Below are 17,571 nucleotides of genomic sequence, written 5' to 3' on the forward strand. Positions count from 1 at the left end.
GTTGACCCCGTGTATGGTGTGCTGAAAGAACCACAAAAAGCACCTCCACAGAAGCAGGTTTGAGTTCCAAAGCCCAATGAGCTAAGAAATCCCCTCGATACGCTCCCTGCTGCCACAGCCTAGGTTGCCCAGAAGAAGAGGGCTGCTCCTCCCCGTCCAAAGGTGGGGCCTCCACCTCCCAAGAGAGAGGTGAGGTACCACTGCGAGTACTGTCACAGAGACGGTCACTTGGAGGAGTTTTGCTTCAGGAGGAAGCGGGCTGTGAGGCGTGAGCAGGAGAGACATTTGCTCACCCTTTGTCTCGCTACTGATGTGCAGGTTGGAGGCTTGGAGAACAGGTGGATCATGGACTCCGGTTGTTCGCGCCATATGACCGGGAATGACAGATGGTTCTCCAGCCTCAACCCAACGCACCACAAAGAATACATCATATTCGGGGATAATGGAAAGGGCAAGGTACGTGGTGTTGGCGCTGTTAGAGTTTCTGATCGCTTCACCCTGAGAGAGATTGCTTTTGTTTCGAATATTGGCTTTAATTTGCTCTCTGTTTCGCAACTTCTTGATGAGGAGTTTGAAGTTCGCTTCAAGGAGGGTTGTTCTCGAGTTTTGGATTCCAGAGGAGACCTGGTTTGCCGGATCGTTCCTCGTGACCGAGTTTTCTTGGTTGATTTCTCTGGAACTCCTTTTGGCCCTTCTTGCTATTTGGTGGCGATTCCTTCTTCTGATCTTTGGAAATGGCATAGGAGACTCGGTCATTTGAGCTTCGATTTGCTTTCTAGACTTAGCTCTCTTGACCTGATCCGAGGATTGCCTAAATTGAAGTTTGAGAAGGATCTTGTTTGCCACCCGTGTCGCCACGGGAAGATGGTTGCCACCTCTCATTCGCCTGTTAATCAAGTGATGACTACTCACCCTGGAGAGTTGCTACATATGGACACAGTCGGTTCTTCTCGGGTGATGTCGATTGGTGTGAAGTGGTACGTTCTTGTGATTGTAGATGACTTCTCTTGCTATTCTTGGGTCTTTTTCATGAGAACCAAGGATGAGGCTTTCGAGTTTGTTCGAGACTTGATCTTGAGGTTGAAAATCGAGCTACCCCAGGCCATGAGAGCGATTCGCTGTGACAATGGCACAGAATTCAAAAACGCTCGTTTTACACTTTTTGCAGTGATCAAGGTCTTGAACACCAGTACTCTTCCCCCTATACACCACAGCAGAATGGAGTTGTAGAACGGAAGAATCAGACGTCGGTTGAGATGGCTAGGACGATGCTCGATGAGCATAGGACTCCTAGAAAGTACTAGGCTGAGGCAGTTAACACCGCTTGTTATGTGTCCAATCATATTTTCTTGCGTGCTTTCATGCACAAGACTTCTTATGAGTTGCGATTTGGACGCCAGCCCCGTGTTGACCATCTCAGAGTTTTCGGTTGCCGGTGTTTTGTGCTAAAAGAAGGAAATCTTGATAAGTTTGAGTCTCGATCATCTGACGGTATTTTTATCGGTTATGCTTCTCACTCTAGAGCTTATCATGTATTGATTATTGATACTAACATTGTCCGAGAGACTTGTGAAGTCACTTTCGACGAGACTGCTCCGTGCAATTCTTCTGTCTTTGAGGTTGCAGGAGATGATGAGCTCGGCACCCCCATCTTTGAAGATGAGGAGGAAGAAGCTACGGAGGGTGATGCTGAGGCTACCACGCGTGCTGTGGACCCAGCCGTCTCTGCCACAAGCTCGGACGATGATGATGGCCCCGACCCGACTACATCTACTTCCCGGAGGCCGATCAAGCAGGTGACTCAGCCTTCACCAGCTGCACCTGAGGAGACACCAGTTTTGATTGAGGAGGAGGCGACTTCGACAAGGGAAGCACCGCGACACATTCAGCGTCGTCATCCACCTCAACAAATGCTAGGTGACCTCAACGAGTGAGTCACACGGTCCAAGGTAACAAGTATCGCTGGCTTTGCTCATTCAGCGTTTGTTGCCTCTTTCGAGCCCAAAAATGTTGGACACACACTTTCTGACTCCAATTGGGTCAATGCCATGCATGAGGAACTCGAAAATTTTGAAAGGAATCAGGTTTGGGTTTTGGTTGAGCCTCCGCCTGCTTGTAACCCCATTGGAACCAAGTGGGTTTTCAAGAACAAGCAAGGTGAAGATGGGTTGGTAGTGCGGAACAAGGCTCGACTTGTAGCCCAGGGGTTTTGCCAAAAGGAAGGGATAAATTATGAGGAAACTTTTACCCCGGTAGCACGCTTAGAGGCGATTCGAATCTTTCTTGCTTTTGCTGCTTCCAAGGGTTTTAAAGTTTTCCAAATGAATGTGAAATCTGTCTTCTTGAATGGTTTTATTAAAGAGGAAGTTTATGTGAAACAACCCCCTGGTTTTGAAAATCCCAAGTTTCCAAACTGAGTTTACAAACTTCAGAAAGCTCTTTACGGTTTGAAACAGGCGCCTAGAGCTTGGTACGATAGGCTTAAAAACTTCTTGCTTGCTCCAGGTTTTAAAATGGGATGTGTTGATAAAACATTGTTCCTCATGCGCTCTGGCTCAGACTTTTTGTTGGTTCAGATTTACGTGGATAATATCATCTTTGGTGGCTCTTCTCACGCTCTTGTCTCCAAGTTTTCTCAGCAGATGTCCAGGGAGTTCGAGATGAGCATGATGGGTGAGCTGCAGTTCTTCCTCGAGCTGCAGATCAAGCAAACTCCCTCAGGGCATGTTCGTCCATCAAGCGAAGTACACCAAGGACTTGCTGCGGAAGTTCGACATGAGTGACTTGTCTCCTCAGCCGACTCCGATCAGCACATCGACGGTGCTTGATGTGGACTTGGATGGCGAGGCGGTGGACCAGAAGGAGTACAGGAGCATGATTGGCTCTCTCCTGTACCTGACGGCGACCCGACCGGACATTCAGTTCGGGGTCGGCCTCTGTGCGCGATATCAGGCTTCGCCACGCACCTCCCACAAGCAAGTGGTGAAACGCATCTTTAGGTACCTCAAATTCACTCCTGAGTTAGGTCTTTGGTATTCTGCGGATTCATCTCTAGTCTTGGTTGACTTTTCTGATGCCGATTTCGGTGGGTGTCGGTTGGATCGGAAGTCGACATCCGGCACTTGTCAATTTCTCGGTACATCTTTGGTGTCTTGGTCCTCTCTCAAGCAGACTAGTGTAGCGCTTTCTTCCACAGAAGCTGAGTATATTGCCGCTGCTAGCTGTTGCTCCCAGATCCTTAGGATGAAACAGACCTTGCAGGATTATGGATTGAGTTTTGGTAGGGTTCCCATCTTTGTAGACAACATATCCGTCATTAGCATTGCAAAGAACCCTGTCATACACTCCAGAACCAAACACATAGATATCCAGTTCCACTTCCTGCGAGATAACCATGACAGAGGCCACATAGACTTGAACCATGTCCCTTTAGAGAGGCAAACCGCAGATATCCTCACCAAACCCCTTTTGATCACTGAAGTCTCTTTGGTTAGCTTTTTGTAGGTCTTTGTTTTTGTTTCTCTTCGCTTTCTACCTTCTGATAGATGCATTTGCATTGTACATGTTTGCATTTTGCATTGCTTCACTACACTGACATTCTTGTATACACTATTATGATCCTCTAGTGCTTGCTAGTGTAGTTTCTTAGACTTGATCATGTATAGCTTGCTCTTCAGTATATGTCTTATCATTTGAGTTAAGCTATTTTGATTTGAAAATCTGAAAACATGATCACACTGTCTGGCTACTAGCATGTTAGGTTGCAATGATACGCTTTGCTATCTTATTCATGCTAGTGTGGCTTCTATTCTTTGACATGAGCTAAAATTGTTAAAATTATTTAATATATGTCTGAAATGGAATGAAAAGATCCAGGTGGGATTGCTTGTCGTACTGATCGAGCTTTCGGGACGGCTCACATAGCACTTGTGAGAACCCGGGTAAGGTTGTGCATGACTGAAGCGATTGCCTTAAGCTTCTGACTGCCCTTGGCATAGGCTTGGTCTCGCTGCTAAGTAAAGCATGACAAGCTTTCAACCCCTAGCAGAATCACTTGCTTGATATAACATGTTAACTTCTCGTTCAAATGCAAGTTTTGAGATGCAGAATTGATTCATGATAAAATATATTGGCTACTTTGGATCACCCTGTATGAGTTTGGTAAGCACTGCTTTCTTTCTCCTACTTGCTGTTGCTAGATCATGGGTGATGCTTTTATTTTTGCTGAATTGAACTTGCTAGCTCTAGACTTGATGGATATACCCTGTTGAGCTAGATTCAGTTCCTGTTTATGAAGCACACATGCCTGTCACTAGATGATCATATCTTTGTATGCCTGAATGTTTCACTTACACCCTCTGCACGACATTCATTGCATAGCATGATTTCAGGGGGAGGTTTAGGCATATTTTAGGCTTGATGTGTGCATGTGCCAACAAGGGGGAGAATTTTTGCGAGAAGTGATCGAACAAGGGGGAGACTTGTTTGATTTTTGAAAAACTTGTTGCCAACAGGGCTTTGAGAGTGCATCATTTTGGGAGAGTTGCACTTGTGGGAGGGCAAGGCTTTGCATGGGGAGTGTCTGCTTTGTTTTTTGCTCCTGATTTTTCCTCGCTTTCCTTCCACTTCTTGCATGACTGCGTCGAGCTTTACCTCTGTCTTTGAGGAGTCATGTTTTGACTTTTGATCGATTGCGTCGAGTCGTTGCCCTTGTCTTAGGGAATCGATCTTTGCTTGAGTAAGTGACTGGTCTTGCCTTTCTGAGCTGTTTGTCACTTGCTTGAGTTCTTCACTTTCTTCTTGCCACTTTTTACTTTTCACTTCTCTGGTTACAGGTGGTGTGTTGACAATGCACTCATCAAGGAGGAGATTGAGGAATGAGCAGTACTCACTCCTGGCTGTGATGAGTGAATTGTCAACCGTGTGGTGTGATCGTGTGCTTGGTCTTTGGTTGCAGGTACACGGGCGTCGAGTGTCGACGGAGAGCTGTCGTGGAGGTGATGAGGCCGATGGACCGTGCGGTGGACTGCGGTGAAGGGCAGCCGGGATCGGAGCTTGGGCCGGGCGGCAGCTGTGGCGTCCACTCCAGGATCAAGGGCGCAAGCACCGGTGGATGGCGGGTTTCTTGGTTTGCGCCACAAAACCAAGTTGGTGGACGGCGGTTGAAGATGCCAAGTCGTGGAGGCACGGGCGTCGGTCTCGGGACTGGCGGAGGAACGGGCGTCGACGACGTCTAGCGCCTCGCTGTGGGCGAGGAGGTGATAGGCGTCGGGCGGCGTCTAGGGCCGTCAGAAGGCCAAGGCGGGAACGGCGTCCAGGGCCACAGCGTGGAGACGGGAATCTTCCCGCGCGTGGAGTTTTGGCGGTAATCTCAAATCCGGCCACCTACCCGGGTTTCGCGGACCCTCCAAAACCGCGGACCGGATCTTCATCCCCACGGCGGCATCGCGGAGAAGACTTCGACTCGAAAAAAGAACCTCGGCCGTCGGATGAGTCCTTGTATCTCTTTTCGGTTTTGCCCCTACGGGCGTTTTTAGTCTCTAGTTTAAGCCTGAGGGTATTTTGGACCCCTGCGTGGGCACTACAAATACCCCCTCACCCTCTCTCTCCGTGCGCCTGGCCAAGCAGAAGCAGCCGCCCCCTTCTCCTGGCGCCGCCCTCTTCTCTCCCTATCTCTTTGTTCCTTCTCTCCTCTCTAGGATTTGAGCCATGGATCTTGAGACTTTGTACTGAATTTGTTTGGGAAAGGAGGCCCTTCCCTCCTTGTGCTTTCTTTGAATAGAATTTCGATTTCGTTTGTCGATTCTTGTGCACGAGATGAGAGGTTGCTTCTTGATGATCACATGACTCTTTGAAGTGATTCTAATCCATCTAGCCTAGTGCTAAAACCCCAGGAATCACGAGTCTTCTCGAATCGAAGTTTTTGTGTTCTTGAGAAAACCCCGTTCTTGCTCGGGAATTCCTCGAATCCTCCCAAACCATGGAGTGATTCGTCAATTCCTTCCGTGGACATGTTCACAAGTCCTTTGTGATCATGCCTATAAATTTTGGTGAGGTTTGGACTTGATTTGGCCCTTCGATCATCGAGTTATTCAAGAACCGCGGGCTGAAAAATTCGTTTCTGGGCTCGGGCTGAAAAATTGTAAGCACCGGTTAAACCGGTGACTGAGTGTCGGTTTAACCAATGATCAGGGTTTTGCTCAAATTCGCGTTTTAGGGTTTCAGGCGTATTGCACTGGTGTTGTTTGTGAACGCTGTGTTACTTCATCGTCGGTTCATCCAGCGTTATCATTTTTGCGTTCACTGGTGCATTGAGCGTTGAGCTTTTCTTCATCGGATCAACCAGTGCTCTCTGAGTTCGTTTTCGTGCCGCTCTGGACGACTGCACCGACGTCGTTTTCGATTTTGTCGGATCATCCGGTGTACTAACACCGGTTGAACCGACACTGTTCAAATCTGAACGTCGGATCAACCGGTGATTATCTTTCGCTGCTGCAGGCTCTGTGCGTTGGTTGAACCGACGAGGTGCCCTCTGTGCACGTCGGTTTAACCGGTGTGTATACCGTGCGTATTTTCAGCTGCTACTTCTCGCTGTTTGCTTCCGCGCTACTTCTCACTTGTTCCTATGGCTGTTTCGTGTTGGTCTAGCTCTTCCATAGCTACTTCACACTTCACCTATGATTCTAGGGTTGGGTGTGCGCTTGAGATCTTAAGCCGAGCTTCCGATTGCGATAAAATTTTATCGGCTCCCATTCACCCCCCCCCCCTCTGATCGCTTTTTCGGCCCCTCATAGAAAATAGGATTTAAGGTAACTGATACCATGTAGAGAAGAGATTGGATCAACTGTACTTGTATTGATCACAAAGAATGCAATATATAGTTGTACAATAGAGGCTCGTTGAGCCGGTACAAGCGCAGAACACGCAGTCGGGCGCGGCCATGCGCGACGTGGGCGCGGTGGACGCGGTCGGCGCGTCCCGGAGCATGCCGTGCGCGCCGTGCAGCGGTGCAGATGTTGGTGGAGCGCGAAGCTCCGGGATTGCACAGGCGAGCTGTTAGCCACTCCAACATGATCGAAGAAGCAAGAACAATATTAATGGGGTTTGTACGCTACTCGATGTTCGGATCGGAGGGCTAGTGAGAGCGAAATGACATGCTGGTGGTGGAATGGTTGAGCAATGGGGCTACCTGTGCATCTCTGAATGAGCAGCGATGAGAGGGGCCCCCATGGCCACTCGGGTCGTGGGCGCCGCAATCTGCGTCCACAATGTGAAGGGCAGTGTTGCCGTGTTGGGTTCCATTTGCGTCACAATGTCAGTCGTTCAGAAGCGTCGACCTCTATCAACCTGCTCGCCCCATCCTCTCATTGTCATCCGCTAAATGCATGTGCCGCGATTGAGCGAGGAGCGATCGATGTGATGCTGATCGATTGCTGAAATACTTAAAGCCTCACAAAGAAACTGCCAGCAGGTGGTAAAGGGACATGAAATGAATCCAACAATATAATTCTGATGCCTGGCCATCTCGGACCTGATCGAGATAGCATAGCTGAACCTGCAAGGAACTGGCAAGCTCGAAGCCAACAAACAAATGATCGAATCAACATCGGGTTGCGCTACCGATCGATCGACCGGCGGAGGAGGCAGTTGGTGGAGGTGACACGGAGGCTCCATGGATCACCATCCGTGGACATGGCGCAAGGTGATCCATGCATCATAATTAAGGTCCATGAACACCCAGGGGACCTGAAAACGGCGGTGGCCTGATGGAGCTCGCTGCCTGCCAGTGCCATCCACGGCACAGTGCAGGAGGAAGCAACGCGATGTGGTGGGCGCGCACGTGGTTCGGCTAAAAACGCGCGACGGGTCGTCGGCGGCCGATTCCTCGACGCGGAAGCCAACAAGGAGAAGGGAGAAACCTGCGGGCGGCGGAGGGAACACGAGAGGCTATTTCTCTGCCAATTCGCCAACAGGAGGACTGCACATCCGGACCGCGATGCATGCGGTGTGGTGCTGGTGCTCTCAACTTTGTAGCTCGTCAGCTGCAGCCTTCAGGTGCCGGTGGGAGCAACGGGTCGAATTGGTTGGTTGTTATAGTGGATTGCATTGTTCGAGCAGGGCGGAGATAGGGGGGCGTGTAGGGGCCTGCTCCTTATGGTTTCTAAATTTATATTGAATATTTGAATTTTAATTAAATTTTTATATAAATTAGTATAGTTGACCCCCTAATAAAGAAAAAACAAATTCCTGACTCCGCCCCGTGTTCGAGGGTTCATTGTTCGGGAGGACGACAAGGATCAACATACTACCAGCGACCAACTGTAGCTTCTGCCTTGCTGATGTAGAACGATTGCCGTGCGGTCTGTCCATGATGTAGCTTCTGCCTTGACTACTCACTTGACTCTGCCTGGCTGCTCACGTGTCTGCATGAACGATGGAAATAATGAAAGGGGTCCTACTGTGCGCCCAAATGGGCCGCATTCGAGTCCGAGCAGTGGTTTAGAGGCCCAAATTTCTTCCAAAAGAGTTGCAAGTTGTGATGAATGAAGGAGATAGACCCCAAAAGGAAAGGGGTAGCGCACGAAATGCAAATCCGATGGGCCTAAACTACAGAACCAGGGCGGGCCTTTGAACAGTGTTCCTCACCTAAACAGGGCCAAACCAATTTAGGCGGCCCATTTCCACGCGGCGCAAATTCTATAACGTGTTAGCCTTCCTTGCAATTGCGTCGAAGGCGGCGAAGGCAATTTCTATACATCTTTCGAAAAAAATTTAGCAATGCATCTTCTACTGTTTGGGAGATCCGTGCAATATTGTTAAAAGGGATCCGGAAGGAGGTACGCACGGCATGCATGAACTGCACATGCGGATCCGGCCACGGAGCAGTACAAGAACATACTTGTTGGGGACACATGTCGCGACCTGAGAGGAGGGTGGTGGGTGGGATGCGAAACAAATTCAAGCTTCAAATGGTGTTTTCCAACTCCAACAGCTAATGCAAAAAGTAGTGGGATCGGTAAAAGAAAAGAAAACCACGCAAAACCACCGTTCCAACAGATTCGCTTTCTCCTTCCCGTCGCTATCGCGTTCGGGAAACCCAGGTCCTCGACAACTTTGGCAAATCCACCGCGCTCGGCATCCCTCGTCCCACGGAGGGGCGGAGACAGGGGGGTGGGCAGGGGCCTGGCCCCCTATCATCTCCAAATTTCCATTGTAAATTCAAATTTTGATTAAATTTTTATATAAATTTGTATGATTGGCCCCTCCTAACAATGAAAAAAATGTCATTCTGGCTCCGCCACTGATCCCACGGTCCCGGCCCCACCTCCTGCGCTCCCGGCTCTGCCCTCCGTCCGCCCAGCCGGGAGACCTCGCTCCGCCCTCCGCCCTCCCCGCCGGGAGACCTGGTGCGGCCGGGGGACGGCTTGGGGCGGCGAGCTCAGCGCGGAAACGGGCGGCGCGAGCACGACGAGGAGGCGTGCGGCGCGTAACGACGACGCCGAGCTTGACGAGGAGACGGACGGCGCGTAACGACGACACCGAGCTCCCTCCCTTCGATGGCCGTCGCCGCCGCCGCTTTGGCGCGGCCTCATCGGGGGTCGGCTAGCTCGGCCGAGGTGCGCAGCGGGTAGAGGAGCTCGCGAAGGTGCCGTGGGTACGAGGAATCAAAGAACGGCGGCTCCAGGAGGGCGAATCGAAGGTGGACATCGGCGGCGGCGCTCTGCCTTGGCGCACATCTATTCGGCCACGTGTTTCACTGTGGACTTAGCGTCACCGTCGACGACAGCTCCGACGACTGTGCCTTGGCGTCACCATGGACGGGTACTCGAATGCCAGCCTTGCGCTGGACCCGGCCACCGAGCGGGCGGCGTCGTCGCGGACTCCGGCACCGCTATGTCACGGTTCGCCAGCGACGCATACCGGCCTACGCCGTGCTGCGTGACGCCTTCACCTCGCACGCTAACATGGTACGGTGCAGTGAGCTCGAGAGCTACTCCGGTGCCATCGACTGGACTCCGAGGAGGGCCGTCCGGCGAGGCAGTGGTGCTCGTGGACAGGGCAGGGATGGAGCCATGGAGGTGGGTCACTGTCTTGTGGGCCCGGATTTGAGGTGACGTGAGTCAAGTATGGAGAGTGAATATTTAGAGAGGCTGTTGGATTCGTCTCCGTTTTAGCAAGCCTTCAACGATTTCACAAGGCCTCGTACTAGCTAAACCTACCTATCCATTTACATAAGCTGTTGGAGTTGCTCTTAAATCATGCATCCATTTACATAAGCTGTTGGAGTTGCTCTTAAATCATGCATCCAACTATAAATCCGTTTCAACCATGGTGTTTTCTTAGAACTAATTCAACAGAATGAGATCCAATATGTTTATCTAAAATTTTCAATTTTAATTAGATATCAGTAAAGTGCGCTCTTAGCGTGACAGCGTGACCAACCATAGTGGTCACGTCGGTGAAATTTTTTTCACCGTTCGATTAATATCCATTGTTCCGCAACGTACCAGCTAGAACTCTCGAGACTGGTCCACCGTACCTGCCTCTGCCTTCGTGTACAACGGAAGTCTCCATGCATCTCCGTTTCACATCTCTCTCTTGTTCTTCTCTTCTGGTTACTATAAGTTTTTTAAGTTGTCCGTACTCATCATACTTTATTTTCATTCTCTAAAAAGAATATTTCATCCTGATCATTGAGATTATATTCTCTATATTTATTTCTTCCGTATCCATCGTACTCTATATCTCATACTCTATACCAACTAATCTATATTTTATTCAATCATCTTCAACTATCATCTTCTTTCTTCTCTTCTCCTCTTATTTTCCTTTTTGTCCTCTCTCCTTTCCCTTTTTACCGCCCTGGGGAGACGGATACCACGCCGCACACCCCAGTACGCTTGCTTAGCGTACCGCTTCCCTGTAGGATCAAGAACACCGATTAGAAAAGGAGTGAATAGGTTTATAGGCGGCTTAAAACTAAAACCACAAACACAATAGAAATTTAATTAGTAACACAAGAAAACTCCTGTCTAGTAACAACTATCTCTAGTTGGGTTTGCAACCTAGAATGATAAGATACAACTCAAGCTCTAGTAAAGTAAAGTGCTCAAGATAAATGCAATAATTAAAATGAGCAAGAGTAATAACTGAACTTGACACAAGAATTTTTTTCTCGTGGTGTCGATGACTTGTCGGTCATCTCTAATCCATGTTGATGTGGATCCAAAGAGTTAACCGCTATTCTGTCAAGAATCCTCTCCTCTATCAAGAATCCTCTTGATCTTGAGCCGGCTTGAAGCAATGAATCTCCCCAAACCTCGATTCCACTAGAGTTGCTCTTCACCACTCCGGCGAGGTGAGTACAAGAACCTCTCACAAGCAATTTCGGGGCTCCTCAACAATCTCCTTGGAGGGCTCCATGAAATCAACTCCTCCAAGCCGTCTAGGGAGCAACAACTCCCAAGAGTAATAAGTCGATGACGTTTGCTTGGAGTTTTTCTAGTGCCACAAAACTCAAACTCTTGATGCAATGCACTAGTAAGCTCTCACACTCATAAAGATGCAATCCCTAAGCAAAGAGTGACAGAGAGAGGGGAAGACCAGCACAAATGTGTCAAGGAAGCTTTCAAATTGGCCAAGAGAGAGCTCTCATGGCCGACCATTGGGTATATATAGATCTTCCATCAAAATCTAGCTGTTACACTTTAAACTGCGCAATCGCGGACTGTACGCAGTTCCAAAATCGGACTGTCCGCCGTTCAAAACCAGTGAGTTAGAGTGCAATGATTGTGTGTCAGAAGTGACCGTTGGAACCCTGGCGGACCGTCCGCAGTTCAATAAATCAGACCCCCAGAGATCAAAATGTCTCTGGACGTTTTCACCAAGTCACCGACGGACCATCCCATGGGCGGACCATCCACCGTACAACATCTCAGCGTGCACAGAGGCAAACATGCCTCTATAAAAGTTTGAGTTAGAGGAGCGGACCGTCCGCCCAAAAAGGCCGGACCATCCGCCCGTGACGTTTTGCTCCAAACAGAGACAAACTAGTCTCTGGACAAATCTGCCGCACTAGGGCTGGACCCGTCCGTCCTTCAAATTTTTCGCTCACCAGAGACAACCATGTCTCTGGACAAATTTTTCAAAGACTTGCTGTTGACACTCCTTAGAGTCCCAATTTACGTACCGCAAGCACACGGATCGTGGTAGCTTTTCCCTTAGAGTACTCCCCCAAGGTTTATCAATCCGTGGATCGGAAGCGAACCGACTAGGGTTTACCATCTAATCTATCAAACCTATCCTAAACATGAAGCGAAGATTGCATATAAACTGAACACTTGATAGATATAAATGAAGCATAAGTGTTCATCACACCCACAACCGTAGATGAGATAACACAACCAAGGAGCTAGGGCCTATCGTCTCTAGGTACAGTTCTATTCAAAAAGGTGATCAAAACATAGATTGCATCTCAACTAAAGGTACACGAAATCATCTCATCATGTCGTCGCTAGAATTTTTTCCCTCCGCCATGCTGTCACCACACCGGGGTAATCAACCAACTAGCTAAAACATGCTACCTCAACGTATCCGCAAGATATAGACTAATCACCACAAATAGATCTAATCTTACTATGAACATATGGATGCATCACATATGAGAAAGAAAGCATGCATTGAAGTAGACCAAAGTCGAGACAACTAGAACAAAGAGTAGATTGATATCACCATCGTGTGTGTACATACCCCGACGAATGTGGGGGGTGACTCCCGAACTCCACCATGGCACAACCTCGCAGGGAGGCCATGGCGGCTAGGGGTGGCCTAAGCCATCTCCTAGGTACCCTCAAAGACTCGCGGCGGCCGTCAGCCTCCTCCGGTCTTGGCCCTAGGTTTTTGTCGAGTTCTAGGTGGATTGATCCTACGAGTTGAATAAGGTGCGAGCTATTTATAAGCTGAGGAAGCCACCGGTCGAAAGGGAGGCCAAACCGCCTCGAAAATGGGCTGGGCCGGCCGGCCTACCCCCTTTCAGGCTCGCCTCGGTCTCATCTTTTGCGTGTAGACTCCTCGCATCTTCTAGAGTTTATGTCCTTCACGATTGCACCCCTTTGGACGTCGTTATCTTGGAGATATCTTCGAGGAAAGGATAGGATAGGGAATCCTTCCTTAAATCTTCATTTGCTTTGCTTAATCCTGAAGTATCTTGATCTCATCTTCGTGGGCTCGGTCCTTTGGGCTCTCTTGGAGGATGGATGTGCGTGAATGGGCTTCAAATCAACATGGGCTTTGGTCCTTCCTTTGGGCTTTGGCCTTTGTCTTTCTCCGTGTTAGTGCTCGATCACGGGCCTCATCATTTCATGCTTCAAAATAGGCCAAAAACCTGCAAAAACGAAGTTCCTCCAAAATATATGTGCAAGTGTGAAAATGACCAATAATTAGGCCGGGGTTAGGACAGTTAGTGATTTTAATATTAAATTCATGTCATTATCAAGGATAAACAAGGGATAAAAGGGGTACTTAAGGAGCGCCAACACTTGCGTACTGTTCACCCATTTGGGCCGGACTGTCCACGCCAAGCAGATAGCATCCATTTGAAAACAAGTCACCATTTTCTCGAAACGTTGTTAGCCCTCATGCATGCAACAAGGATATTTGAGTAAAATGGCACTAGAGATCCGTCAATCAAGGGTACAAGGACCCTTCTTAATTGTGCGACTATTATCCTATTAATCCGGTCAATTTCATCCACTAATCGCCTTTTTGACCGGCAAAAATAGAAAAACCCTATATTATACCTTTGCCTTGAGCTCATGCCTTGCACATCGTCTCCAACACGTTCCACAATATCAATAAAAACTCATTCATCCATGGACTAACCTATGCTCATCATCTCAAATGAAATTGTTAGTCCATAAATATTGTTATTAATTACCAAAACACAAATTAGGGGTCTAGATGCTTTCATCCCCGGATGCCGGCGCGGAAAAACGCGCACTGCAGGATAGCATAGCGTCCCTTATATAGGAGCCACTGTGGGCAGCCTTATACTTCACCCTTTAGATGTACTCTCCTCATTTAAGATTTAAGGTTCTTGCGCTCCAATCTGAGAACCACAGTCTTCTCTCTTGCAGCTGGCCAGGCGCCACTCGTGCCCACTAGCGGCTGGCCAGGCACCGCTTCTGAAGCGTCCCCTCATAGAGAAGACTTAAATGTGATACAAACATCAGTCCCAGGAGGCTGATGACACATTTATTACATCAGATGGTTCATCACCGTACAACTCTACGCGGTAGTGAGCAGAGTAGCGCCACTATTGCGAGGATTACAACCCACACCCACACAACTATATTAAATATAAAAAGAGGGTCATCAGAGTCTTGCGACATATGGTATCTCCTGTGGGTGACCCTAATCCACAGGCAAGGCTGGGTGCAGGACGGTATCCTACTCAACGTCCTCTGGAATGAAGTCGGGGTCTTCCTCTGTAAAAATTAAGAATGGGGTGAGTACAAACGTACTCAGCAAGTCCAATCACACCCACGGAGGGGGAATAAACAGAGTATAATGCACAGGGTAATTCAAGGATAAGGTTAAGGTTTGCTTTTGCGGAAAACAATATTTTATGCAAGGGTTCATTTGAAAGCAAGCATTTCCAAAACCAGTTTTCTTGTACCGAGTAACACGAAGGGTTGATCCACACAGGATCCAAGTTTTAAGACTACTACCGGATTCCTCATCCGCCGTGGCACACGGCACAACTACCGGACAAATTTCCGAAACAACTCACGCCAACCCATCCCTTCCCAGAATAAACACTAGTTGTGTGACCACACCGTAACTCGCCCAGTACCGTGGGCACGACTATTCGAATAGATTTTAACTCTGCAAAGGTGTGTAACTTTACCCACAAGCGGGGTAGCGCAACTCGATCACCTTAGTGTCAGTGCAGATCCCAACAAAGCCATTACCCACCTTAGCTAGACCTGACTAGCCATCACGGGATGCACCAAGGGGTTATCGACCTATCACAGAGGTTCTAACCGGGGCATAAGTCACACAGAGCTAATCCCTTCTCCTTGATCACCCGTTGCTCTCAGCTCTCCTGATGGCTATCAGACTAACTAGTGGGGATTATGCTAAGCCATTGCCCATACAACGGTCGAGTGGTTTGCACGATAGTGGAGTTAGGTGAGATGACACACCAACTTGGTCCTTAGTTGTGACAAGATGGATATCTCCCTTCCTTACCCTGTCACACAGGCACGAGCACACCAATCGGCAAATCACACAGAAATGTCATCCATCCCGTCTAGACACATCTTTCGACAAGTCCTCTTTTATCTCTTCCCACACACACACACCTTTTCTTTGTAAAACAAGTTGTATTGTGCATAAGATCCTAAGCGTTCTAGTAGCGATTAACGTCCAAACAAAACATATTCAGACATTAATCTAGGTGGTCAAGGAATGGTTATAACAAATCAAGGGGTGGCTATCCAACCATGTTTTCAGCGAGCAAAACATATGCAATTTTGTAAAACATGCCAATAAGTTGTGTTTATAAAAACTAGGACAAAAGCATGCATCAAAGGATGGGATTGAACTTGTCGTCTTCGAAGCCTCCGGGGAGGTCCTGGTCGAAGCACTGTCCTTCGGGCTCAGGGTCGCGGAACTGGTCCTCATTCACTGGCTCGCAGTACTGCTCGTCAACGGGCTCTCCTTCGTTCACACCGTGGTCTACGACGCATACAAACAAACACACAGTCAAGAAAAAGAAATAAAAGTTTTATCGTTGAGCTCGAATCGGAAACAGTTAAGATATGGAGATAGAAGTAATATTTTTGGGCGATTTCCTAATGGTATGGCCAAAGCTATGCTAGGATTAGCGTGGTAAAGTTTCGGGTCGATCGGAGATTGTTTGGCACATGAAATGATATGGTAAAGGGGTGGTTAGTGCTAAACTGGGATTCCGGGACCTGTTTGTAATTATTCATGGGAGGGAAAAGACTTGATTATGATTTCTGGAAATGTTTGGGCTGTACTAGAAGATAAGTACAATGGATAGTATATGATTTTATAGGAATATAGGAAAAAGAATCAATGGTCATTGGAATTTGGATGGATGAGATATGATTTGTAATTGGTGGCTTCTAATTAAATTCTGAAAATTAATTGTCCTATAGGAAATGGGGTGCACGTGACGATTGGGCCTTGTGACTACTACTTGGGCTGATAAAAAGAAATTAAAGGAGGGAGGGGGTCACGGCCTCACGGAACGGAATAGGGACATCGTCCCTGTCCTCAGCGCCGCCATGGGCACGAGCTCTCTGAGCTCCACCCGAACGGCGCTTCCGGCCTCCATTCACAAAGCCGAGGGCACGGGGAGGTAGAGGAGGGCGAGGAGATTTCATTCCGGTTGCTCTGGGCATGGGAGAGGGGCTAGAAGATGGTCCGCTCCGATCAGCCATGGTCATGGCCATGGGAGCTCGTGGGGAGCTCTGCTCGAGCGGGGAGGTGGAAGGGCGCGGCTTGGAACATGTACAGGAGGATATGGGGGTGCTCACCGTGGAAGGAATTGGACCGAGATGACCTGAGCGAGGAGATCGACGAGAGTGCTCTGCTTTTGGGTAAGAAACAGAGGAGAAGAAATTGGAGCGATGAGGAAGTCGGGCGGCGCAGCTGGCGGCTCGGAGGGCTTGCGATGGTGGCAGAGAGCAGACTGGGTCGCCTTTTATAGACGAGACTAGGCGGTGGAGGAGGGGAGGATGCCGGTGGCCGGGCTCGGCGAGCGGCGTGGTGCGCCTTTAATGGCGTTCATCGTCGCGACGTGCGGCAGCGCGATTCGCGGCGGCGACGCGATGGTTCGGGCAGCAAGGACGCACAGGGAGGACGCGCACGTGAAGGGACCCGCTGCTCAGCTCGGCGTCGCGTTGCGCGGCTCGAGTGGCGAGGTGGGGCGCTGTGCGGCCGGCGGCGTCGCTGCGCGCGGCTTGTGCAGCTCGGGCGGCGGTTCGGCGGCGCTGTGCGGCCAGGCGAAGTGACGGGCGGCACGGCGAGCAGGGGCACGCGCGTGGAACGCGTGGTGCGCGGGCGAGCGGGTGTCGCGGCGGGGCGGCGCGGCGTGCCGTACGCGGCGAGCGCGTGCGCAGCAGCAGCGGCTCGCGCGGTGCGGTGGCACGGCTGGTGGCTCGGCCGCGTGGTGCACGCGCAGGGCGCAGGCGCGTGCCGCGCGTGGAGGGGAAAGGCGGTGCAGAGCAGGCGCGAGCGCGCGTGGGCGGCAGCGAGCTGAGCGGGCGGCGTCGAGCCCGCTCATGGCCGTGCGCGGCAGAGAGGAAGGGAGAAAGAAAGGAGAGGGAGGGAAGGAGAAAAGAAAAAGGAAAAGAAAAATGGAAAAGGGGAAAAGCCGGGAAAAAGAAAAAGAGGGGGAGAGAAAGAGAGAGAGCGAGTGCGCCGGCGCCGATCGCGGCGGGCGGTCGCGCGTGGGAGACAAGCCGCCGACCGGCGCAGGATGGGACAGCAACAAGGAAAAAGGGGAGGGGTACGGTCGGCGGAAAAGAAATGACAGAA

The sequence above is a fragment of the Panicum virgatum genome, chromosome 1N (genome assembly GCF_016808335.1).
Source record: "Panicum virgatum strain AP13 chromosome 1N, P.virgatum_v5, whole genome shotgun sequence".
NCBI classification, from domain to species: domain Eukaryota; kingdom Viridiplantae; phylum Streptophyta; class Magnoliopsida; order Poales; family Poaceae; genus Panicum; species Panicum virgatum.